At 41.7% G+C, this 26,743-nt stretch overlaps 1 protein-coding gene and 1 long non-coding RNA gene across 11 annotated transcripts in view; one reads left to right on the top strand and one right to left on the bottom strand.

Moving 5' to 3' along the window:
- The window catches only part of dmd (dystrophin), a 1,591,310-nt gene that overhangs the window by 119,846 nt on the left and 1,444,721 nt on the right, over positions 1–26,743 (top strand). The gene's annotated exons all lie outside the window — the stretch shown is intronic.
- The window catches only part of LOC137326923 (uncharacterized), a 32,531-nt gene continuing 13,024 nt past the window's right edge, over positions 7,237–26,743 (bottom strand). Inside the window, exons 2-3 of the long non-coding RNA XR_010964295.1 lie at positions 17,065–17,498; positions 7,237–7,449 (exon numbers count right to left, since the gene is read on the bottom strand). This is a non-coding gene — a long non-coding RNA (uncharacterized lncRNA). The remainder of the gene's footprint in view (positions 7,450–17,064; positions 17,499–26,743) is intronic.

A 26,743-nucleotide genomic window follows, 5' to 3' on the forward strand; every position in this document is an offset into this window, starting at 1 on the left:
TGTGAGGCCAAGAGGAGCCGGAGTGTTCCTTCGGTCTGAAAAATAATGCTTGAGCCCCCCGACATTTTGGGATCGCAATCTTTCACTTTCGCTAAATGCACCCAAACCCTGCACCCCCTGCTGACAACAGATGTGAGTGCTGGCGGGTGGCCCATTATTCGCCAGGAACTGTCTCCAGATGCCTGTTTCAGGTGGGCAGCTCGCCGCATCTATGTTAATGAAGCCTGGCCATTAAAACAGACCAGACCTGGTGGGCAAGAAGTGGAGGCCTTTACATGTAATTACCTGCTGGGTAGCATGCCCTTGCGTTCTGCCGGCTGACCACCTGGGAGTTAAAATCCTCCCTATAGAGCTCGGTGGATGCTTCCGATGAGGTTTAAGACACTGATCGATTATTGCCACATTTTGTATGTCCAGTTGAGAAGCTGTATGTATTGGTACTGTTATTGATGGTTGATAAAAACCTTGAAAATAGGGAATGCAAAAAGACAATAGAGAGAGAAAGAGAAATACAAATGAAAGATACTGGGGGGGGGAGGAAAGATGTTTTTTTTAAAAAAAAGCAAAAATTTTGTTAAAAAGAACAAAAGCACCAAAATAAATGAATAAAATTCCCCAAAGTTGTCTACAGACCGCAGATGGAGAATCTACTTTTACTGAAATAGCTGCAGTGGATGCAGCCAATGTCATATTGATATAGAATAAGTACCTATACCTCATTTTGGCTCTTTTTAACTATTTGAAAAACCCCATTACTTCACATTTTATGCTGTTGTTTCGTTCATGCCGTTTCTCTTTACTGCTTTGTTCTTGGTTTGTCTTTTTCCATAGCTACCAATGGACCTCTTTATTCTCTCCCAAGATCTAGGACTCTCATTTGTATAGAACATATGCTGAGTTCTGTTTTGCTTTGAATTTTGCTCCACATCACTCCACTAAACTTCATCCTTCACTTGTATCAAAAACTTAACCAGTACCTCAAAAACTAATAGAGTAATCCATTTTAAGAATATTGGCAGCCACATATTCCTTTTTCTTTTTTCTATTGTTTATTTAGTTCTCTGCTTCACTTTCTATTTTTATTCATTGCAAAGACTCAGACTTAGAGAAATTAGGGAGATGATTTTAAACCCCAAGAACGGGTGGGTTGGGGGCAGGTGGGAGTTGAAAATAGTTGTTTTTTGGGTCACGACCGCAACTCGGCTTTATTTCCGGGTTTAACGTTGGCGTGTAAAAGTACAGGCTTCCCACTGGGAATGCAAAGTCTGAAAATTTTGCGGTTGCGACCCAAAAAAACAACTATTTTCAACTCCCACCCGCCCCCAACCCACTCTTCATTGGGGTTTAAAATCACCCCTAGATGTTTTGTCTTTTTTTATGTGATCTGAGACATTCTTCTGCACCAGGAATGGATTTTCCAATGCAGTGACAATTTCTAGGCTCGGGTCTCAAAGTGGGAAGTAGAAGTGCCTTTTCTCTCACGTAACATATAAAATCTGGACTTTCCACTTCCTGCTGACCTACCTTGTCCTGTGCAGTTACAAATAGTGCTGGATGCTTTCATCGTCCTGTTTGCTTGTATTTTATTTAATGTAGAAGAAATAGATATGGATTACTTTCCTAACCTGCACTGAAGCAATAAGAAACACTATATGAAATATATAAGAAGGATTTACTAACAGTGATATGATATCTGTGGGATTTTATCTCACCTCACCCTAATCAATTCCCCATTCAGAAATGTCAAGGATTTTCATCATTTTTCGTGGCACAAACTTACACTTTTGATGATGGCTGAGTGAGTGATGATGGGTTTCAACTGTTTCCAGATCGGACTGCAATGTGCGTGGAAGTTTCCTTCTAAGAGTAGGAACACATGCAGGATGTATGGTACACATTGAGTATTTGTCTTACAGCTAATGGAAAGAGTGCTGCTTTTTATGAACCTGAGAATAATGGATTTGTTTTAAAATGTCAGGGTTACTTGTACTCTGAGTATTGTGTAGCAACCATTTTGTGACATGTGTCTTGTGAAATTTGTTGTTTGTTTAAAAAAAAGTCAACTACCAAATTGTTTCCCAGAAATAAAAAATGGTGAAATGGTAAGAATACCTACCAAATTACAAATTACCCTTAATGTTTGTGTATACGTGCAACAATATAACCACTAACCTGATCCATCTCAATTGGCAGTTTGCAAGACAATTAGCATTTTTTTTTATTAAACTGGAATCTAACTTGCATCCACTTTTCCCTCTCTGTAACTGTTAATACCTTAAAATGAGAACTTGGCATCCACCAGTTTTCCAGTGTTGGCACGTCACAGAAAATACAAGGCAGCAATGCTGAACTCTGTGCTCTGATATAATCTGACCCGTATATTAATGAAACACCAGCAGGCCCTCTAATTGAGCATAAACTCCAATGAAACAATAATGAAGAAGATGATGAGCATTAATTTCTGATTAATGCTCCCCGGCACTACTTTAGACATGAGATGAGGCACAGTGTTCCAACAGTGCCACATTGCATTAATCACAAATTAATACATTAACTTTGATGTGATTATGTAATGCTTCGAATCATCGTGCCAAGCATTGTGTGATGCTCAGTCTAATATTTAAATAGTCTTCATCTGATCATCTTTCAACTTAAAATTTACCAGAATTCTTTAAGGTGAAAAAAATTAAAATATGTATTTTAAACTTATTGATCATTACTGTGGTATTGGCATCAATATTTTACTCTTCCACCCCATGTACTTTAGAGCAAAAATGGGGAAAGCCTGTCAGCATTCACTGCTGAAAGTGCAGCCAGTGAGTTTGTGACTGACCTCCTCCTGCTGAAGGCCGGATGACCCGCTCTCTGTGTTGGGAGAATGTTTCAAGGACCTGAAAACTTATTGCGGCTGTCCGCAGGACTCAATACAACAATCTCCAAGTTCCTTTTGGTGCGCCTCATTTTATATGAATAATTGATCGAAGCACAAGCAATGGTTTTATTCGCATTTCTTTCTGGGTTTGTAGAATTGATGATTAGAGAGGGGAGCAGAAAAAAAACACTGCTGCTTTTATTGAAAAAAATACCGACACAAATAAAAATCTTTTTATTATGTATATTACGATCGTTATGTATATTGTGTGTATGTTATGATCATTAAGGAGAAAAAATATCTTTATTCTTTAACCTGCAACCTGACACAAAGTATCTTCTTACTGCACATGCTCACTCTCATTTCCAAGGATATCTGCTCCGGCAGTGAACTGTTGCCAGGGAACGATGTGGTGTAGGAGGCGCACGGCAGCAGCTTTGAGACCAGCACGACCATTAGCCATTGAATACAATTATTGGTAAATATTATATTCCTTGTCTTGACATGGTTTGTGCAGAAGCTGTAAATAATCATGGATTGTAAATGGCACTGGCGCTCGGTGCTGCTGAGAACAGGCAGTAGTAGCTCACTCGTAGTAGTTGTGTGTTAACTGGGTCGCGTTGAGGCAGAAGTGCACCTGCCTCTTATATTTGTGTGCAAGAAGTTTTAAACAGGTAAGTCTTCCTCACGTGGAAGCATTTTAATGGCTGTGTAAAATGTATCTATTATTGTATTCTTGTCTGACACTTAAAGTAAAAAAAAATTGTTTTTAAAAAGAAAATCTAAATACTGTTCATCTTGAGAAAAGTGACATTGTTGATCTGTTACATTAAGGTTGACATTAAATGCTTGTATTTTGCTTCTGGATTAACACTACAAACCCATACTGGGTTTTTGGAAATGTTTATTTTGTAGTCAAGAGTGTGCAGCACAAAAGCTGACTTGCCAAAACTTAAGCAGCAATTTACTTGCATTGGTTCCTCCAATTACATATCGTGTTGCCACTGCGTTCGCAGTTCATTGTGTTGGCACATCAGAGTTTGAATCTTTTGGGATGCCTAATTAGTTTTTCTTTGCCAGTTCTCTCCCTACCCTGAAGGTGCTGACTGTGCAGGCACCAGCTGTCCTGTGGTACCTTGCCCAAAGATTGATCTTCATGAGTAAGGCTTGACATTAAGCATCAGCAACCTGTTTGACTATGTGGGGCATCATAGCTCAGCCCAATCTTATGCTTACCAGGTGCGCGCGCACGGGGTAATTTTAGACTTGCACCCAAAACGGGAGCGAAGTCAACAGAGCGGTGGCACCGGGAGGCTATTTTTGGGATTGGGCCTCATTTAAATGCCGCTGACAAGCTGGCAGCACCGAGCGGGCACCCCGCTGTAGCTCGCTGGTTGTGGGATGGCGGGAAATCGGTCAGCTCTCATGCTGAGCCAGCCAACAGTTTGGGTCTGAGAGTGGATGAACTTATCCCAGAGCATGGACTGGCAGCAGCCCATTGTATTTTTGTGGAGCCGGAGGACAACTCCTGCTCCTCCTGGCCCCACAACAATTCTCCAAAATGGATGTTCGGGCCTTTTCCTGAAAGGCCACCAGTGGTAGTGGTCCCTTTAGACTGCACAATGCTTGGTACAAATGGGCCTGGGATGTCTGAAACAGGCAGGCATGCTGCTTGCCTATTTATTGGTCTACTTGAAAATTGCATTAAGCAGGCCTTGGGTATTTAATGGGACGGCCAAGGTGCCCCCACGCCATTTTCATCTGCCAGTTGCTTGTTTTTTTAGGCGAGAAATGGGTGGCTGGTAGTTGAAAATCGCCACTCGCACACACATGGCTCAATTTTCAAAGTAAAACAATGGGTGGATTGGGGGCAGGGGGGTGGCATTGAAAATTGCCACCATTTCAGGCCCGCCCAACCCTACCATTTCTGGTTTTCAGTGGAGCGGGTGACCAACCCGCTCCCAGGAGGCAGGTCGGGCCCTAAAACTTTTCAAGGAGACTTCAGGCTTCCATTTTTCTCGAATTCCCAATTTCAGGGGGTGGGGATTCCCAGGCCTTCTGTTTTACGCCTCGTGAAAGGAGGGAAGAAGGCCAGAGACGAACAGGTAGGTGTCTAGAAAGGCACAGCTTGTGGGCCCGGAGGAGCAGGCGTGCTTACCCCAGGCCCAACAAGCCTACCTGCACCGACCCCCGACCCCCCCCTACCAACGATCGCAGATCCCGATCCCCCGACCCCAATCCTCCCCCCACTCCAATCCTCCCACCCCCGACCTCGATCCTCCCCCCCACTCTGATTCTCCCACCCCGACCCCCGATCCTCCCCCTCAACGATCGCGGACCCCTGAAATGACCCCCGATCCCAACACCCGGCCCCGTGACTAACCCGCGATCCCATCCGCCATGACTCATAACCCTGTGCCCACCCATGCCCCCCCCCCCGTGCCGCCACCCCCCGTGCCGCCACCCCCCCGTGCCGACACCCCCCCGTGCCGCCACCCCCCCGCATCCATACAAACAAAAATTTACCTGCACACTTACCTGAACACATCCTCTTCCTGGCTGGTCTCCCGTCCAACCGAGACCAGCCTGTCAATCAGGCCAGTCATTGGATGGGGAAAAAAAAAAGATGTCCTTACGTCAAAATCTTAAGGACATCCGGGAAACCCGTACTAATAGGTTTCCCGACCTCAATTTGACCCCCCGCCCTGGTTTTAAAATTGATCCCATAATTCAAATGGAAACCCTGGCTGATTTCTCTGAGGCCAATCAGAGCTGATCTCTACCACCGCCCTGGCAGAGATCAGATAACTTAGCACAGTCCACATGGTTGAGAGGGAGTGCATCGGCCCGTTTAATAGCACTTGCACACGACTGTAAAACTGAATGTATTTCAGCGAGAGAATCCAGAAGTGCTATTGTTAGTAGATTCAACATCTTTTAACTTCCCCAGCTATGAAAACCAAAAATTGATACTGGCAGAGAATAGTTTTCCATCATGTGCAGTGCCAATGCCTAAGTGTCTGGAAATCAGGCAGGGTGTAAATTATTAATCTCTACTTGTGATCTTAAGCCTTTTACAGTGGACAGGCTTGGGAGGGGTGGGGGCAGGAACTGATTCCAGATTCTTGGAGATTTATTGGGACTGGAACAATGTCTAGTTACAGCTTCCATCAAGTGATGGAGAGAAATAATCTTGTGTTACACATTTGTGAGTTGGATACAAAGTTAGTTCTGTAGAACCAATGGGCCAGTATTTGCTTGAATAGGATTCACCTAATGGGTTCAGTCCTGGTGGCACCAGAACCATTTCTTAAAAAAAGGGGAACTTGAATTGTCAGAGAAGCCAAAATGTTATGAAGGACCTGTACACTTACTGGTCCTTCTTCCTCTATGTTATACCTCCATTTTATGCTTTAAAGCTGCTGATCAGCTGAACTAAGAAGAGGAAATATCTAGATATCTATGTATTTCTACTCCTGGTTGCTATCCAGTGACCCCGATAAACACGTGTGGGCAGGATTGGGCTTAGGTATGAAGACCACAGCCGAAGAGTTTGCTGACAATCATTGTTGAGGCTCATGCTTGTACGAGAGAACCAGAGGAGGGCTGGCACCTGTGGATCTGCATAAATCAGTTCATTCAGGAGAGAAGGGAACATATTATGGTGGGGGTGGAGGGGAGAATTTTTTCTAAGCTGTTGGTCAGTGGCAGCCTGGGGGAGGAATTTTATACACTGCTATCTTCAGATATTCGTGACATTCCTGCCTTATGAAATTCAAAATTAAATTTCTGTCCCTGATTACCTCCTGACTAGCTTTTTAAAAAATAAACAAATTGTGGAAACCATGGAGAGACTGAGGCAACAATTAAGTGAAAGTTTAAATGAGTACAAATTGCCTTCAAGGAAAATGACAATTGTGTAGTATATATAGTGATCACTGATGTCTAATTAAACATTGCCCTCCCCTCATTCCAAAAAACTGCAATTGTACGAATCCTAACAGGCAATTGTAAACATGTTAGTGCCAAAGAACTGCATTAATGAATTTACAGGCTCTAATGTTCTGTAGCACTCAGTGTACTAAATAACTAATGGAATTCGATGTGTCAGAAGCTGAGCGGTAATCTTAGAGATTTAAATAGTAATTGTGTTTTCTTGTGCGTGGGTTTTAGTGCACTGAATGTAATATTTCAGGCAGTCTTCTGATTGTTTGTGGATCTAGGAACATGATATGGGGAAGTGCTTTCAGAAGCATTGTCAGCCCTTGACAGAGAAAGCGTTTTTTATATAGCGACAACATATTTGCAGTATTGCCAGAATGTTATATTGAGGTGTCGGGATGTATAATTCAAACATGAGTCTGTTTCGTTTAATATCAAGTTGGTCTCCTTTGGCCAGCTTGTTTATTAGCTTGTGTTAGTAGAAATTTTTTGTATTAGTAGATAACTCCACAACATCTTGTTTTGATAAAAAGTTGTATAATGTACATGTAGAGTTAAAGAAATCCTGTCACTCAAGTTGCTGCCTTCATTGCTGTGAATGACGTGTCCATTGTACACAGTCAAGTATCAGAAGCCTGGAAAAGAGAAATAGGTATGTGAGGCATTTCTTGTGTCTGCTTAAAAAATGACTGAAAACGTCATGGCATCAAAGGACTGAGTCCACGATCCTGGAACAAATAGTCCTGAGATCACCTTGTGTTTTAAAAAACTCGCACAATTTAGTGGCTAGCAGATAGTACTGGATATGTGATGTCCTATGAGGACATAAAATTCAGGTCTTGAAAAGTGGGGGAAATATGCCTGACCCGACTATGCTTTTCATTTCATCAGTTTATGGATGTTACCAAAAGTGATATCCTTTGCTGGGTTACAGCAATCTCCATGGAATAGTTAACTCGCCATCTGAAAGGAAAGCAGTGACCAAATTACTGCAGACAGATATGGACAGAATTCGATAGTCAGCAGAGAAATGGTGTGTTATCTTCAGAACTTACCAAATCAGGTCAATAACTCTGTTGAGAAAGATTGATGTTGCTCCCTATTTGTATTCTTATAAACATACCCAAATGTGCTTCAGTTGCAGACAGCTCCTTGGCCTCCTAATTAGATCTGACTTATGAGGTAAGCAAGTGAAATGTTGGTGGGAAAATATGGTGAAAGAGAGGGAATCCTTAAGAAAGTTCAGCTCTACTTATTGGCAACCAGACAAGTGCCAGGCAATGACCATCTCCAACAAGAGAGAGAGTCGAACCACCTCCCCTTGACATTCAACGGCATTACCATTGCCGAATCCCCCACCATCAACATCCTGGGGGTCACCATTGACCAGAAACTTAACTGGACCAGCCATATAAATACTGTAGCTACAAGAACAGGTCAGAGGCTGGCTATTCTGCGGCAAGTGACTCACCTCCTGACTCCCCAAAGCCTTTCCACCATCTACAAGGCACAAGTCAGGAGTGTGATGGAACACTCTCCACTTGCCTGGATGAGTGCAGCTGCAACAACACTCAAGAAGCTCGACACCTTCCAGGACAAAGCAGCCCGCTTGATTGGCACCCCATCCACCACCCTAAACATTCACTACCTTCACCACCGGCGCACAGTGGCTGCAGTGTGTACCATCCACAGGATGCACTGCAGCAACTCGCCAAGGCTTCTTCCACAGCACCTCCCAAACCCGCGACCTCTACCACCTAGAAGGACAAAAGCAGCAGGCACATAGGAACACCACCACCTGCACGTTCCCCTCCAAGTCACACACCATCCCAACTTGGAAATATATCGCCATTCCTTCATTGTCGCTGGGTCAAAATCCTGGAACTCCCTTCCTAACAGCACTGTGGAGAACCTTCACCACATGGACTGCAGCGGTTCAAGAAGGCGGCTCACCACCATCTTCTCCAGGGCAATTAGGGATGGGCAGTAAATGCAGGCCTTGCCAGCGACGCCCACATCCCATGAATGAATAAAAAAAAACATGTTCCTGTTCTGTAAAGTTTTAATTTACTTCCTGTTGGAATATTGTTTTTGTCATGCTGTCGATGAAACTAATCTTGCTCCTGGATTTTTGTGCTTAGTTTCAAGTTCTATAAGCCAGTAGATCTGAAGAACTTATCTTATTCCATGCAAGAGAACACAATGAGCATTTGGCTGGACTGGCAGTTTCCCACAAAGTACAATTTGAAAAGCTACACAGGGTTGTTAATGCTATGCCAGACATTTATGCCAGGAACACAGGAGCTGCTGCAGCTGTGCCACTATATTCTGTACCAATGCGTAAAGTTTGTCTGGAATGCTGACAGTGAAAGGTCACATTTTGCTGCTCTTGATTGTGGAACTCTCTCTCCAAGACAGTGTCATCACCTTTTCTTTTTATGTTGAAGTCTAAATGTAGACTGCCTCAGTGGTTCAGTGAGTTCAACCAGGGCGTGGCTGAAATGTAGACCAGGAAAATCCCAGGTCCCTCGGGTATAGACAGAATTTGATAGCTGTCAATATTCCAGGGTGCTTGGACTTTCTCGATCTCAGCCATTTCTGTGGTAGAAGTACCATAATTGGCCTCAACACTCCTTAACTAAGGAGGGGGAAATCAGCCATTGTTTACATGTGATAACAGTTGAAGAAAGTTGAGGTCTGTCATGCCTCCCATGACAAAATAGCCCTTCAAAACTTCCTGTCAAGGTTCACACTTAAATAATGGCCACTTCAGCAATTTACTGAGGGGTTGAATGACACCCTTGGAATCCATACACCATCAATCAGTAAATTGAACACCTTCAGAAGAGGAGGGGAGAAAATGAGCAGAATAAAAAAAAACACATTCAAATGCATAAGTGTAGAACTTTCAGTAGAGTACATTGCTATCTGTATAATAACCAGTAAAAAAAAACACCAACATATCAGAGATGTAATTAATTCCACAAAATATTTCTCCACTCATGCAGGTCGCACTTTGGGCTGATGATGTGGTTTGTGGGATGGCCCACAGAGCTTTGGCTGACTTTCTTCCCCCCCACTCTGTAGCCCACAGACACTGAAGGTGCCAGCTGAGGTTAGCTGACTCAATCCAGACCAAGAATCTAACCAGGGATATTCCTGGTCAGTTTGATTTAGTACAACAACACTGAGCTTTCAAAGGAGCTTATTACCTTCTTAAAATAAACTGTTTCTTGCTGGAGTTAGAAATTTGGAAGCAAAGAAGGTCAACAAGCACAAAGACAAGAAATATATTTGTGTAGATGTTACATGGCTCAGACTGAAGTGTTTGAGTACCATGTGATTTAAACGGAAGTATCAAGGTGCTACATGACAGTGATATGAAGTTTTATTTCACGGTCCACTGCATGACTTGTTTACTTTTTCACAATTTGGAATCCCCATTAGTTGCTTTAATTCATGTAATTCCACAATCAGAAACCCCATGAGAGATAAACATTTAGCCATACAGTAATTGAAAACACTAAGTGTAAATGCAGGTCATTTAACAAAAATTATTTTTTAATTACATTGCAAAATGTGTTTTTCTGGTACATTACCAAGTGTCTTCAATTAGAAAATGTAATGTATGATAGCAAGGAGTGTTATGAGAGTGATCTTTTGAGATTCAGACTTTTGCCTAGGGTAAGAAATAAATGAGAGGAATTCCTGAACTTGTGACTTCTACTCTTGAGTGAAGCGATCAAACAGTAGTGATATATGCCCAGCTGTTACATAATAATAAATATGTAAATACAGGATCCAGACATCTATTTAGCAAATTCAGAAGTGAAGTAATTCTGTACTGTTCACACACATATTACTTCATTTATATTATCGAACAGAAGTTAGATTGAACCCAGAATTGACCAAATATGCCAAAGTGTGCATTTAAACCAGACCCAGTTATGGGTGGATTTCATTCTGGTACTGATTCACATATACGAGTGCAAACTGAGCATGGACTCGAGAACAAATCTGCCCATCGCAATTCCATCCATCTTTTCAACCCTTATACCAAATGTCATCATTTTATCTGACTCTACAAAGCTAGGTGGGAAAGTAAGCTGTGAGGAGGATACAAAGAGCCTGCAAAAGGATATAGACAGTTTAAATGAGTGGGAAGAAGGTGGCAGATGGAGTATAATGTGGGGAAATGTGAAGTTATTCACTTTTGTAGGAAGAATAGAAAAACAGAATATTTTAAAATGGTGAGAAACTATTAAATGTTGGTGTCCTGGTACAAGAAACACAAAAAGTTAGCATGCAAGTTAGGAAAGCAAATGGAATGTTGGCCTTTATTGCAAGGGGGTTGGAGTACAAGGGTAAGGAAGTCTTACTAAAATTGTACAGGGCTTTGGTGAGACCTCACCTGGAGTACTGCATACAGTTTTGGTCTCCTTATCTAAGGAAGGATATACTTGCCTTAGAGGCAGTGCAGTGAAAGTTCACTAAATTAATTCCTGGGATGAGAGGTTTGTCCTATGAGGAGAGATTGAGTAGAATGGACATATACTCTCTGGAGTTTAGAACAATGAGAGGTGATTTCATTGAAACATATAAGAATCTGAGGGGGCTTGACAGGGTAGAGGCTGAGAGGTTGTTTCCCTTGGCTGAAGAGTCTAGAACTAGGAGGCATAGTCTCAGGATAAGGGGTCGGCCATTTAAGACTGAGATGAGGAGGCATTTCTTCACTCAGGGTTGTGAATCTTTGGAATTCTCTACCCCAGAGGACTGTGGATGCTGAGTCATTGAGTATATTCAAGACTGAGATAGATGGATAGATTTTTGGACTCTCGGGGAATCAAGGGATATGGGAATCGGGCGGGAAAGTGGAGTTGAGATTGAAGATCAGTAATGATCTGATTGAATGGTGGAGCAGGCTCGAGGTGCCTTGTGGCCTACACCTGTCTCTATTTCTTATGTTCTTTTAAATGAAAATGTAAATGTATTTGCATTTGTTTTGGTACACAAATAATGCAAGGAGTATTATTTCATATGAATGCAACACATCAGATAAAAAGGGTGCTGGAGACAACAGTTTTAACAGGGCAGCTCCATTAAAGTTTTCTAATAATAGAACATGGAATACAATACTTGCCCACCCTGTGTTGGCATGCTGCATAGGTTTATTGTAACACTGTTATATGACAAATAAAATAGTTGGATTGGAGTGTTACCAAGCTGTAACACAGTTAACTGATTCAGATGATGTGTTAAGTGCAAGACTGAATCTTAGTGTTTCCAAATCATCTGCACTTGCCGAAAGCATGAAACACAATATTGAAGCATGTTATTGCTTTCACAAAAGTATAAAAAAATTAACTTATTGAACTGCCCAGAAACAGAGCCAAACATCAGTATTTGTAGGGCCTATTAGAGACCAAAAAATGTGTGGAGGCGGAAGATGTAGGTATGGTTCTTAATGAATACTTTGCATCTGTCTTCACAAAGGAGAGGAATGATGCAGGGATTGAAGTTAAGGAGGAGGAGTGTGAAATATTGGTTGTAATAAACGTAGTGAGAGAGGAAGTATTAAGGGGATTAGCATCTTTGAAAGTGAATAAATCACCAGGGCCAGATGAAATATATCCCAGGCTGTTAAAAGAAGCCAGAGAGGAAATAGCGGAGGCTTTAACAATCATTTTACAAACTTCACTGGATACAGGCGTATTGCCGGAGGATTGGAGGACTGCTAACGTTGTACCATTGTTTAAAAAGGGAGCGAAGGATTGACCGAGTCATTACAGGCCAGTCAGACTAACCTCGGTGGTGGGCAAATTATTGGAATCAATTCTGAGGGACAGGATAAACTGTCACTAAGAAAGGCACAGACTAATCAAGGACAGTCAGCACAGTTTTGTTAAGGGGAGCTCGTGTCTAACTAACTTAATTGAATTTTTCGAGGAGGTGACAAGGAGGATCGATGAGGGTTGCACAATTGATGTAATCTACATGGATTTTAGCAAGGCTTTTGACAAGGTCCCACATGGCAGATTGGCCAAAAAGGTAAAGGCCCATGGGATCCAAGGGAATGTGGCAAATTGGATCCAAAATTGGCTCAGTGGCAGGAAGCAAAGGGTAATGGTCGACGGGTGTTTTTGCGAATGGAAGGCTGTTTCCAGTGGGGAGCCACAGGGCTCGGTACTAGGTCCTTTGCTTTTTGTGGTATACATTAACGATTTTGACTTAAACGTAGGGGGCATGATTAAGAAATATGCGGATGACGCAAAGATAGCCCGTGTGGTTGATAGTGAGGAGGAAAGCTGTAGACTGCAGGAAGATAGCAATGGACTGGTCAGATGGGCAGAAAAATGGCAAATGGAGTTCAATCCGGAGAAGTGTGAGGTAATGTATTTGGGGAGAGCAAACAAGGCAAAAGAATACACAATAAGTGGGAGGATACTGAGAGGTGTAGAGGAAGTGAGGGACCTTGGAGTGCATGTCCACAGATCCCTGAAGGTAGCAGGACAGGTAGATAAGGTGGTTAAGAAGGCATATGCAATGCTTTTCTTTATTAGCTGAGGCATATAATATAAAAGCAGGGATGTTATGCTGGAACTGTATAAAACACTAGTTAGGCTTGAGTACTGTGCACAGTTCTGGTCACCACATTACAGGAAGGATGTAATTGCACTAGAGAGGGTATAGAGGAGATTTACGAGGATGTTGCCAGCACTGGAGAATTTTGGCTACGATGACAGTTTGGATAGGCTGGGATTGTTTTCCTTGGAACAGAGGAGGCTGAGGGGTGATTTGATTGAAGTGTACAAAATTATGAGGGGCCTAGATAGAGTGGATAGGAAGGACCTATTTCCCTTAGCGGAGGGGTCAATAACGAGGGGGCATTGATTTAAAGTGATTGGTAGAAGGATTAGAGCAGAAATGAGGAAAACATTTTTCACCCAGAGGGTGTTAGGGTCTGGAACTCACTGCCTGAGAGGGTGGTAGAGGCAGAAACCCTCAACTCATTAAAAAAAAATACCTGGATGTGCACCTGAAGAGCAGTGACCTGCAGGGCTACGGACCAAATGCGGGAAAGTGGGATTAGGCTGGGTGGCTAATTTCTCAGCCGGCGTGGACACGATGGGCCGAATGGCCTCCTTCTGTGCCGTTAATTTTCTATGATTCTATGATTTGGATTATCCCCAAGTCATTTCTAACATAGTTAAGATAAACTCGTGCTGACTGGGGTCTCACTACTTTCCTGCTTAGTTGATTAATATTGTTAGAAGTTGACTCGGTGGGTTAGCACATGAGTGGTAATTTTCCGATTTCACACTCCCAACATGGAACCTCACCGGCTGAGAACACAAAATGCAAAATTCTGATATGCACTGTGCATGGTTTTCTGACCATAATGGTCAGAAACTCGTGCAGTACATCCCAGAATTTCCAATATGTGCTCTTGGTGGGAAGGCTCCCTGCAGGAAGTGTGAGGTTGGAAAATTACCCCTCGTATCTTTCCAGCTCTGAGGCCTGAATTGAAAATCACCCCAGATTTATGGTGTGAAAGTCTTCTTCCTTTGGTGGACTTAGAATTCTAAATAAGATAAGTTTGAATATCCTTAACTAAATACCCACATTTTGTTCACGGCACAAACTGGCATTAAAGGTGGCAGGTGTGGGAAAATTGATACTTGTACTGTAATGGGTGCTCTATTGAGATTGGGATTAAGGTACACTATTGTAGCAGAGCTAGAAGAAGCTTTACTGTGTGTCTAACCCATGCTATACCTGACTTGGGAGTGCTTGTTGCTGACACTGGGTGAATTTTTTTTTAAAACTATTCCACTCCTGGCATTAACGTACCTCACAAAAAAATGACCACAATAAACTTCCTGTTTTTATTTTGGGAGAGAAAGTGAAAAATATTTTTTAAATCTTGTAATTTATAGAGCAGGTTGAAAAGGTTCAGAGTGAAAGTGTGTGAGATATATTTTTGGAAATGTTAGCAGTAAACAGGGAAAGTGGTTGCTGCTTTTCCCCAGTGTGTTTTCCCGGAGTATCTGTGATGTGTCAGCAGGAGGTTCTGTTGCACCTGTTTCAGACAGAATATTTTTAATTAAACTGTTTAATATAATTATGTTGAAGGCATGAGGGGAGCGCTGGAGCAGATTCTAACGCCCTCTAGCCAAGTACGAACCAGTGTGCTCCATGTTCTAAATCAAAACAGTTGAAGCTGAAATAAAATCAGAAAGCAAATGGGAGAAAATGATTGCAGTGTGAAGCAGCACCGTGTCCTCTAGTGATGGGATTTATTATTGATATCTTGTCACTGCAAATTACCATCACTTATAGGAGCTTTCTAGAAAAAGAAAAGTGAGTTCAAATAAGCCTCTTATTATGTGCCAGTGAGCAGCACCTGTAACTAATTATAAGAAATGCTTCCTGTATATCAGGCCTGTTTTTTAACCTGAATTCTGGGTAAGAGCCTGTCAAAACAAGGAACTCTTTGAGGATATGCTGCAGTAAGACTTGATATTTTAGTAATCCAATATATTCAAATTCACAAAACAATTTACAATAGCCTGACATTTCCATGTTCTGGTGAAGCACAGGTATTTTTAGGTGCAAAAACCCCCCTGCAAACAACCAGAACATTAAATATTTAGTATGTGAAAATATTTTGTTTTACAGGTTTATCTGTGCTGACAACTTAATCCTCCGCACAGCCACAGTTACTTTTTTCAGAATAACTTAAGATGTTTTTCTGAAGGAGAATTGGCTGAGGGGGTGTGCAGTAAAAGAAAATATGTTCTGTTTGTAACCTCACTGAGGTTTGTTAGTATAAGGCAGAAGGCAGGGGCCTTTCAAGATCTGCCACTGAGATGCTAAAACATTGCATCGTAGTAATATTATTATAACCCATTCCATTTTGTTTTGACACAGGCAATAACATTTTTATATCAAGCTGATGCAGTCCACAAAAAATGTTTTATCTGTTGCTTTTTTCACCCACTGCAAACCATGGTAGAGTGAACTTTGAAATCATCTTGCCAGAGGGAAGATGCACTCTCACACTGCTATTGTTTGGCAGCAGCAGGATGTGCTAGGACTAGCTCTCTGTTACCTAATGTTCAAACCTACTGTGGCATAATGTGATGTTACACTTCATGAAGAAATATTTTGGCAAACTTTGCACCATTGGGAGAGCCAGAAGAGCTGTATGCTATTTTTTAACACTGTGACTCTTGACACCGTTGGGTCAGCCAATGAGTTGGAGGCGGGGCAGGACTTGCCGGCAGGACTTACAGCCAAACAGCGAATTTTATAGCAAAAAACAGCAAACAGCAAAGCAAACAAAGTTTATTTACAAAGAGTCTATACTAACCGCAGCAAACAGAAATCGTGGGTAAAATCAATCCCGGTCACTTACAGCAGTGCGGTCTCCAGGCATGATTGACGGCACAATTACCCAATCATCTCCATGCTGGCCTGGATATGTAACCATTTTTTAATCATGTGCAAGGACAGGGTATTATCTTTCAATGAGATTTATGTTAGCGTGTCATATGTTTGTAAGGGAATGAAAAACAACACCATAATTAACGTAATGTCCCTTTAACAGCCCAAAACTATTGTCCTGTCTTAACTGCTGTGTTAAAATCCCATCAGCTTTGTTTCATACAAACAATACAATGTTCCCATTACATTTATTTTCAGTCTGTACAGATATTTTACAAAATCCAGGCCCTCTCTTCCCGACAGTACCCTGTCACTGTTTGCTGACACATCTTTCAGTTGGAGTTCCGGCTAACACTGTTACAGAGGAACTCATTACCCACTCGTTGGATTGGAACTTACCCTCAAACTATTCACAGACTTTTGGGCGCCAACTTGCTGTAATGGGGAGCCGAAAAAAGTGCATCGCCCTCTCCCGTGCACCTGTGAGCTGCGTGAACAGGGCAAGGAACTGTGTATTAATGAGCAGCGCATACACAGAACCAGGAAGTGTCAGTTAGAATAGTAAATTCAATGTAAAATCAGTTACAGAAAGCAAAATAAAGAGAGGGTAAGAAATATTGGATTAAAAGACAGACAGAAAGAAGAAATAATTTTTTTTTAAATGTCCAATAACAATTAAAATCTGAACAAATGAGACTCCATACTTGTAAAAGTTAATTTTCAGTGCTGGAGACGTTGTTTGGCAGTCATTAAGACCTAACACGCTGTTAAAATTTTGGTCAGACTAAAAAAACTGGAAGTACCTTTTTCTGGCAAAAATAATTTGTTTCCAGCTGGGCAGTGCAGCAACTTCACGCCGTTGCAGCCATTTGACTGGTGAGTCAACCGGCGAGATCTGCTTCTGGACGAGCAGGGCATCTGGTAGAGGAACTTCCGGATTTCCGTGTTTATCTGCGCATGTATGGTCGCCAGACGTTCCTCTACCATTTGCACTGAAATAATGGTGAGCCCTGTTATGTTCAAACCACGGGTTTCCTACTGGAACACACATCAAGGTTGTTGGAGAGAGTTGAGTTCTCCTGGTTGTCTGCCAGGCTGTAGGCTTGTTCCTGAGATGGCTGGCTGGTAGGTCTGATCATTTTGCTGCATGTGATGGCAGGCTGTAACAGTTCTAAGCCAAATATCATACTTGATATTGCTGAGCTGGGTGGAAGTCCTGAGGTGTTTCTTTCTAAAACTGAACGATACGGGAAATACAGTGTTAATATTTTTGGCTGAAAAATGTCGTTCCAGTCCATTTATTCAGTAAGAGCTTCTTCATTCTAGTCATAAATCTGCTTTTAGATCATCTAAAGTGCAAACATAAGTATTTAAGTAACAAGTATTTTAGGATCTGAGTCATAGTCTGCAGACTGAACATTAATTTAACAATCTGTCCCTTTCATGACCTAGTCCTTAGCTCAAACCTCTTTGAATATTGTCATACTAGGATTTGTTATGGAATAATGGATACCTAGGACAGAGTTATAAGTCTGTAATTCGATCAGCAGGTTCAGAAAACTTTATAAACAGTGGAGTGTGCATTATCTGAATGACACAATTGTGTTACAAATATAAACAGCTCCACCACTGATCGTGAGGTCTCAGGGTGTAAGATATGCTAGTTTATTCTTCTTTGTGGTCTATGACTTTGCAAATCCTTGCTATATGCTTGCTTCTAAATTACATCAATGAAGGAGTATTAAAGGGTGCATTAGAGTGAGTTACAATTGCTTTGCCCTACATTTTTATCATGTCACCAGGAATTCTTCAATTTTCTTACAGCCATGTAGCAGTGTAAGCTACCGATTCTTTACTTATCATTATCCCAGATGGAGTTAGCAGCTATACTAGTGTTGTATACTGCAAGTCACCTAAACAGACTGGTTTATGTCTCCCACAGAGGGCAGTCTGCCTCTGTTCCCAAGCCAAGTGTCTCTCATTAGAACTAACAACAGCTCATTTTGATTTAGAGATATGACTTATTTTGATGTACGTTACTCAAGAATAAACACAACTCATATGTTTAAGTAAGTATGCAATCGGTATAATTTTTCATGATCAAAAACGTCATCCTGTAATGCTGACAGCTCTGGGTGGTGCATCTCTCAAAAGCTGGTGTAAGCCTCTTCTACAGCCATTACACATCTCCTGTGATATACAGTCTTGTGCTATGACTTGGTATGTTATGTAGAACGGGGGTAAAGTTATTAAATCAGAGGTAGCAGTTCGTCTCTAATGTCCAAAGCTCCACGGCTGACAGCCTGACATTGTGCACACTGAAAAAGTACCGTGTTAGTTATTCAGATCGGGATCACAGTCAGAACTCTGGAGAAGCACAGAAGCACCTTACATCGAGTTACATCAAAACTTCAGCACAGCAACGGGGCATTCGGCCCAACTGGTCTATGCCAACGTTTATGCTCCACACGAGCCTCCTTCCTCCCTACTTCATGTAACCCGATCACCGTTCTCTTCTATTTCTTTCTCCCTCATGTACTTATCTAGCTTCCCCTTAAATGTATCCATGCTATTTGCCTCAACTAATGCTTGTGGTAGCGTGTTCCACATTCTTACTACTCTTTTGAGTAAAGAAGTTTCTCCTGAATACCCTATTGGATTTATTAGCGACTATTTTATATTTATGACCTCTAGTTTTGGACTCCCCCACAAGTGGAAACATTTTCTCTTTGTCTACCCAATCAAATCCTTCCATTATCTTAAAGATCTCTATCAGATCACCCCTCGGCCTTCTCTTTTCTAGAAAAAAAGAGCCTTAGCCTGTTCAGCTCTTCCTGATAATTATATCCTCTTGGTTCTGGTATCATCCTTGTGAATCTTTTTTGCACCCTCTCCAATGCCTCTATATTCTTTCTATAGTATGGAGACCAGAACTGTGCACTGTATTCCAAGTGTGGTCTAACCAAGGTTCCATACAAGTTTAACATAACTTCTTTGCTTTTCAATTCACCCCTCTAGAAATGAACCCCAGTGCTTGATTTGCCTTTTTATGGCCTTATTAACCTGCGTCACTACTTTTGATGATTTGTGTATCTGTACTGCTAAATCTTTGTTCCTCTATCCCATTCAGACTCGTATTATTCAAGCATTATGTGGCCTCCGTATTGTTCCCACAAAAATGCACCACCTCACACATACCTATATTGAAATTCATTTGCCAATTACACACCCATTCTGTAATATTATTAATGTCCTCTTGCATTTTGACGCATTTCTCCTTTGTATTAACTGCACCCCCCCTATTTGGTGTTGTCCTCAAATCTTGAAATTGTACTTCCGATTCCCAAATCCAAGTTGTTAATGTAAATTGTGAACAACAGTAGTTCCAGCACTGATCTCTGTGGAACTCCACTTCCTACCTTTTGCCAGTCTGAGTAGCTACCCTTAACCCCTACTCTCTGTTTTCTGTTTCATAGAAAACTTGCTATCCATTCTGCTACCTGCCCCCGACTCCACATGCTCTGACCTTAAGTTATGAGTCTATAATGTGGTACCTTTTCAAAGGTCCTTTGAAAATCCAAATATATTACATCTACTGCATTACCCTTATCTACTCTTTCTGTTAGTTCTTCAAAGAATTCAGTAAGGTTGGTCAGTCATGATCTTCCCTTCTGAAATCCATGATGACTATTTATTATATTTTTGTTTTCTAGATTTTTTTTCTATTCCATCTTTGAGTAAAAATTCCATCATCTTCCACTGACATTAAGCTAACTGGTCTATAGTTCCCTGGACTTGTTCTATCACCCTTTTTTAAAAATGGGAATAACATTAGCTGTCTGCCAGCCCTCTGGCACTATTCCCTTTTCTAATTAATTTTTATATATATATGGAACAGTGCCTCTGCTAGCTCCTCCCTAATTTCTTAATCTGGTATCCTAATCTGAGATCAGGAATTATAATTGGATTAAATAGGAGAGGCAAATTCCAATTGTGTTCCTTTGACCAGGTATGTATTTGTCAGGGCTCTGCTTCATTACATGGCTTATATCTATGACAGGGCATTGACCCAAAATGGGCAATTAAAAAAAGCAAGAGCACTCATCTGAAATAGTTTACATAAAGAAAGACAACAGTAATGTTTTATTCATAGAATCTATGGCATGAGCCTGGTGGTTCATGAACAGTTTTCTTTTTCACTGTTAATTTGGTTTCTAATAGGTTTTCAAGCTTTGTCTGTGCTTGGTTTGCAAACAAATCATTGTGCGTGTTTCTGATCTGGTTGGGTTCATTTTCACTGTGTCCAAATTTTATGAGTTGCATCCTTCTGTTGTGGAGTTGAAACTTGCCTCTAAACTTTTTCCCAAATGTTGCTCTCTTAGTTTTTCGAGATTAAAAGGGTACTGCATCACTGTTTTGCAGCATTTGTGGTGGAAAGCTCAGTAGGGAAAATAAGTTCACAAAGAAGCTCAGTGGGGAAAAAAAGGACAGATGGGTCTCCGTGTTGGTTAAAGAGTTAATGTACCATGACATAACTCCTTTAATACATATGACACGGCATGTGAAGAGACAGCTGAGCTGGTCACTTAGCGGTTGATGAAATTAAATAATATGGCAATTTCCTTTTGGGTCCTCATCTGGATGTGGTAACTGCACAGTGGGAATTGTAAGTTTTACGTACAGCATAAGGTAGGGTTGTCTGAAAAATAAATCATTCTGTCTTCGAGGCAGAAATGCTGCAGACTTCAGGGTTTGGAGCTATGTTAAAAGGAGGGACAGACTGGAAGCATCCTCAAGTGGGAATCGAATCAGCTTGACTGTGCAACAATGTGAGTCTGAAATACAACGGTTGAGTCGCTGATCCAGAAATGCATGCCTGACCTCTACACCACATATTGAAACTGCCAGTAACTCTCAACAGTTGCATTTTGATAATCATAATGACCAAAGGGACCAGCGCTACCACGGTGAAGTCAATCTTTGCGGCATGTCACATTAAATGAGGGTTTCTCAATTGGTCTAGTGCTAGGCTGTCACACCATCTCAAGTTTTGTGCAGCTGAATTGTCAACCCAGTCTTGTGCAGGTTCGCCGAGATAATTCTCATTTCACCAGCTCTTTCTGTAAAGGAACATTATCCCTTTTTTTTTCTCTGGACCTGCAAGTCTGTAACATTTTTAACATATACATGAATAACAATACCACCTAAAATATTGACTGGCCATTTATCTCATGGCTCTATGTTGGATATTATGAAGCGGAATGGTTGCTGCATTTTACTGCATAAGCAGTCACTGCATTTCAAAAAGTAATTCATTGTGTGAGGCACTTTGGTATGAAAGGTGTTATACAAGTACAGGTATTATTATGTATATAGATATCATTTCCATTTTTCTCTCATTTCTCATCTACTGATGCGTCCAGTCTGGAGAGTAGGAGGCTCCATGCCATGGAATGGTAAAGCTGCCACCAATGGTGTTCTGTGACAGGCCACCGTGCATTGCAGACTGCCGGGGTTGATGTTCAAGCCGGCCTCCCAACAAAGACCTAAGTGTCCCAGTGTTTGTACAGGACTCCATATAATGGTCTTGTAGAGAACTGGTGAAAATTACCCAGCAGGAAACAGATGAGATTGTCTGTCAGTTGAGTCAGCCATTTCCACACTTGTTATCTCTTGCCCGTTTGGTAAGTGATTTTGCAATCCATAATACTATTTTAATCACAAATATCACTCGCAACATTTTCCAGATGTTGACCAGTTCAGCTTGAATATGTGGTTGGAAGCCTGGGCCTCGACAGGCCTGGAATTTTATTTCTGATCTCTTTAAACCATTTTCTTTGGTGCCAGAGATCTTTGGCTGGCTGGTTTTGATTTAAATGACAAAAAATCCATGCTGCCAACGATTTCAGACTAATTTTACGATGTTGATGGTGCTGTTGCAGGTCCAGGTCATTTTTTTCAGTGAGGGTACAAACTCACTTTTCTTCAAGTCATTTCCTTCCCTGTTTGTTTTGGTCTCCCTGTGTCCTGCACCAACAGATGAAAGGGTAGATGGGTCACCCTGCTCCCAGGCCTCAGCCAATTGTGCTATGGTTTAACACTCAGAGGTGCACGAGAGGAGCCCTATGATTTTTCCTCGAATTTTCCCTTCCCCTGTCAGTAAGCACCTGGCCTCTGCATGGTGTCTCCCGTGGTAGTATAGCTGCGATTGAGAAACTCAGCATTGTGTACATTTCTGTGTGCCTAGGAGACCGGGGTCAAGTTTGGATGCACGCCCTGTGTCCCACTGCTCTGTGGTCATGCAATTTGGTGCATAATTCATCATCGACTATTTAGTCTCCACAGACCTGCTCTTTTCACAGAACTCTCTCCATAATAGTATATAAAAATATAAGTTTTGAGATGTGTCCATGACACTTCCAATGCTGATAGGGTTAGGTGAAGGAGGGAGGAGGCTCGTGCGGAGCATAAACACTAGCATGTACCTGTTGGGCCGAATGGCCTGTTTTTGTGCTGTACATTTTATGTAATTCAATGTAAGTGTTGCACTTTGTTACAATCTTCTTTTTTAAAGAAAAGTATAAGTAAAGAGAAAGAAAGCCATCCATTTCCTATTGATTTCTAGTTGACCTCCCAAGAGGAATTAACCTCTGCTTGATCCTACGAAGGCAAAGTAATTAGGCCATGTGGCCTTAAAGGTACACACCAATTACAACCAACTGCAACTTAGTAGAAGAACAGTCCATTGTATGTTAAACTGTACAGTGCTTGTGTCCTTAAAAAGCAACATATCCTCCAATATACCATGAACAGCACCACAGAAGATCCGTTAGTGGATTTTAAATATGCCATATCCTTTTTGCAGGAAAACTTTCATAAGACAGCCTTCTTTTTGAAACGGTTCCCAAGCTTTTCTACTATAAAGAAGCAAAAAAAGAGCAGAATTGCATTTTCCCCTGTCTCCTTTAGTTTTGATGAGTGTGAACTGTGCAAGTGTGGTGTTTAGAATGATGTCATATGGACACTGTTGCTGTGGAAACAACTGGGGCTGTTCTGAGTGGAGACTGCAGTGACACTGCTACCCACCTCGCTGCAGGACCCGAGCTGATTAATATATTAAATCGAGCAGCGCTAACTACATTTTTTTCCCTATATTTTGAGATTCTCTTTTTAAGAATAGATGCACTGTTCTTCCTCCTAGACAACAAATAGTAGTTATAAGGTACATAGTAATAACTGGAGCTGTCACAATAAAATGTAATTCTAGTGTACTGTGATGACAAACCCGTGATCACTGTATTGTCTCTATTCTTTCTTGTTGTGATAAAATAATTAGCATGGTAAAATGCAGAGAGTGGATCAATCCACCTTTTTTGTAAACAGTAATCTACTTAAAGGGACAGTCTGCTCTATATTGTCACATCATCCAGAGTTTTGGGGTTAATTGTTTAAATGAGTTAATGAAAGATTGAAAATAGCATCCAAAGGAACTTTACATAATTACAGTAAGCAATTCCTACCAGAAGAAATTAAACCCCTTGCTGTTGTCTTTCGTCTTAACAATATCTGTTTTGCCCAGACGAAGCCTAGGGTGAGCTATTTATGTTGGACATCAAAAAGTACCAGTACAGATATCATGAACAGTGACATAGAATGGTGGGTGATGATGTCATGATGTCCCTGGAATTATACATCATGAGGTCTCTGAAGAAGAGAATCCACACAAAGAGGGGTAATTTTAACCCTACCTGCCCAGTGGAAAGCTTAGACCTCTCCCCGCATTACAAATAATGAATATTACAAATATATAACTAATTATCAAAACAACAGCATCCAACAATCAAAATTAGAAGCTAGATATAAATTCTGAGATTTGCTATTATTAACGTACATGGTGGCCGGGTAACTCCTCAGACTTGCTCCTGCTCCGCTGCAGTCAATTCACCAGAAGTGTGGCGGAAACATCTTTTTACGTGCACGAATGGGGTTTCTGGTGAAGTTGTGGCAGCTCCAAGTAGTTTCCCGGTCTATGCTTTAACAAGGTGGGTATTCAAGATTTATTACATGATATTCCAGTCAGAGATAGAAAAATTAGATAGAAAAACAAGGTTGATAGAGTGCTAAAAGTTTTGTATTGTTTTAATGTCAACCAAACTGCTAACTAAATTAGCTGGAAGAGCCTACACAATTGTAAGTACAATATAATGACATTTTGCTCTTTTAAGAAGTTTAGAAATTCATTCCAGCTTTGGTGCATCTTCTCTTGTAGTGCAACAAAATTGGAACTTTTGGTGAACAATTTATTTTTTTAGCAGATTTGTGATAATTTCCAAGAAGTCACATTGTGTAACTCATTAAATACAGATATGAGGCTTTAACTGATGAAGGTGACACGAGTTTGGCATTGACGTAATCAGAAACAGGCATACACAGGGACCATCAAACATTCAGCTACTCATCATATAACCAACTGAGTCTTTTAGGCAGTAGAGGTGCTACATTTGGCATCTGCTTCCCCAGATTCGGGAGAGGAAAATAGGCCACAGTTCCCACTCCTGATTACTATTCATTGACCTGTCCATTGATTAGCCTGTTGACACTCACTGCCAAGACTTACATATCAAAAATAGCTACTTGAGCAGGATGTTGGAGGGTCATCAGTGCCGTGGAACAACACCCTGAAGGCGTCAAAGTCTTGGGGAGGGGGGGGGTGGGGGGAAGAGGATGAGATGGATGAAACTTGGTTGGAAAGGAAAAAAGCTAAAAAAAAAGAATCAAACATGGGCTGAAAATAAAGCAGCAAGTTATGCTTCCGATTCAGACCACAAACAAATCCAAATAAAAATACAACAAAAAATGATAGTGCCTGCCAAGAAATCCTCCAAGAGAATAGGTAGAATTTCTTGGAAGGTAGTATTTCATTGCCACTTTGGTAACTTCTGGAGACCCTTACAGCCTCCAGGGGGAAGTGCAGCCTTCTGAGACATTGATGGGCAGACAAATCTGAAGAAGACCTTCTTGTTCTGTTAACCTTGTGGAATGGGTATCAATATGTAGGATCAAGCATCTTCTGTGTTGCCCCACTCTAAGTACCTCCAAGCTAGCCTCTTCGATGTCCTCATCCTCCTCCTCTTCATAGCACAGGAATAGAAGAATTCCCAATGGGAAATCCATTTCCTCAATCTAGGAATATAAGGGCTGATTTTAACTTTCGATGTGGTGGAAAACCAACGGTTGCGAATCGGCTGCCTGTTGCACACCCCTCCTGAAAATTGGGCGGTGTATAATCGCTGACTGCCCATTTCCTGCCATTGCCAAAAGTTATGATCAGCCCTATGCTTCTGCAAATACTCAGAAAACCTGTTGGGAGATGTCCAGAGAAGTTGCAGAGCAAGTACCAACCAAAAATCGTTGTGGGAGGCAATGTTTTTGCAACCTTTAATCAAGAAGTCAAAAATGGTCTTCGCCATACGGGAACTGCTGTGCTGCTCATCCGACAGCATGGTGGTGATTTCGGAGATTGCATTTGGGGCGAAGGTTGGGGGAGATAGTGTGGAATGCTGGCCATGCCCACTTTCCCACATTTAAACGCGGTGGGATGGGCTCTGGACCTCTGTACTGCAGATTGGCAGGTTTTCCGTTTTTGGGGTGGTCGTTCAAATCTCCCATTTTACTGGTTTTGGCACCTCAACACTACCCAACAACAGGCTGTAGAAAGAAAGAAAATCCAGCCTCACATGTACAACAGCACCCAATAGCGTTCAACATTTAACATTGTTTAATTTCTGTTATTCTTGGGCAAGTATTTATTATTGCTAACCCTATTATTACAAGGGGGCTGATTTTAACCCGCCAAAATTGACGTTACCAGGCGGTAACAGCCTCAGAATAGGGTCAGTAGATTTACTGTCCTGTTAATGCCGACACTCCAGCCACCATCACTTTTACAGGGGCCGACTGCTGGGTGGCCATTTTAGAACAGAACTGGTCAAAGAGCGCGCAGCGCACGAGCTGATCAGTTTTACTGGCGGTACAGCTGAAGAGGCCCCAAAATGTAAGTGTTAAATTATTTTTTGTGGGGCCACGAGGATCAAGGGTGTTCCTCCAGGCCCCACAATAATAATCTGGGCCGCCGCCGCCCTGGGCTACCCCCTCCAGGACTTACCTTGCTGCCGGCTGGGTGACCTCAGGGCCACCTGATATCACACCGGATCTGGCAAGCTGCATCGGGACATCCTTTTGGTGCCTGCAGCTCACCAGTTCTATTTAATTGAGGTCCGGGACTCAAAATGGCTCTGGCCTCTTCGTTGCCGGAGCGGGCGGCTGGTCGGAACTCTCCGCTGGTCGGCTGCCCAAAAGATAAAATCCAACTCTAACTTTTAGTATTTGTCACTATAATTCTTTAGGACGAAGTGTTTTGATATCTTTGCTGTGTGAGTGTCTTTGGAAGCAGAGAAGAGGAGTTATCCATTACCACTGTTG

The sequence above is a fragment of the Heptranchias perlo genome, chromosome 11, assembly GCF_035084215.1.
Source record: "Heptranchias perlo isolate sHepPer1 chromosome 11, sHepPer1.hap1, whole genome shotgun sequence".
Taxonomy (NCBI): domain Eukaryota; kingdom Metazoa; phylum Chordata; class Chondrichthyes; order Hexanchiformes; family Hexanchidae; genus Heptranchias; species Heptranchias perlo.